Below are 861 nucleotides of genomic sequence, written 5' to 3' on the forward strand. Positions count from 1 at the left end.
ATGTGTGAGGTGTGAGTTCAAATCCCTAGGACCCATGCAAAGACCAGAGGCAGAGCATGAGCTTCTACAGAAAGAAGAGAGACAGAATCCTGGAGAGTCTGAAGCCCACTAGCCTGTCCCATGCAGAGGAAAACAGTGGCCGGAGTCTGTCTCAGACCAGGTGGGAGGCAGCTCCACCCACACCGCAAGCTGTCAGGCACGCTGAGGCAGAGGTGGATGCTGTAGTCTCGACCATCAGCTACGAGTTTGCAGATCTTCCTAAAGCATCATCTAACCCTAACGTGGGTTAGCCCAAATCCAAACGTGGCAGCAAGGAGAAAGCTGTGGGTAAGGTGCTCTGATGCTGGCCATGAGCCAGATGGGATCTCAGGAAACTCAGAGAAAACACAGCAGACCACAACCTACTCTTCCCTCCTCTCCGCTTGCTCCAGCATCTAAGCCAACCTGTTGCATCTTGTGTAAAGAGCCTGTCAGTAGCCCATGAGAGGGGACCTTCTTTATCTCTTTGGATCTGAGTGTGTGTCTTTGTGTCTCTCTATGTGTATCAATGCTGGTGTGTCTGTGATTGTGTATGTCCGTATCTATATGAGTGTTTCTGAGTGTGTGTGTGTGTGTGTGTGTGTGTGTGTGTGTGTATCTGTATGCCTCTGTGTGTATGGCTGTGATTGGCTATCTGTGTGTGTGTGTGGCTCTGATTGGCTATCTGTGTGTATGTGTGTATGGCTGTGATTGGCTATCTGTGTGTGTGTGTGTGTGTGTGTATCTGTACGCCTCTGTGTGTATGGCTGTGATTGGCTATCTGTATGTGTGTGTATGGCTGTGATTGGCTATCTGTGTGTGTGTGTGTGTGTGTGTGTGTGT

Source organism: Mastomys coucha, unplaced genomic scaffold, assembly GCF_008632895.1.
Source record: "Mastomys coucha isolate ucsf_1 unplaced genomic scaffold, UCSF_Mcou_1 pScaffold18, whole genome shotgun sequence".
Classification (NCBI taxonomy): Eukaryota; Metazoa; Chordata; class Mammalia; order Rodentia; family Muridae; genus Mastomys; species Mastomys coucha.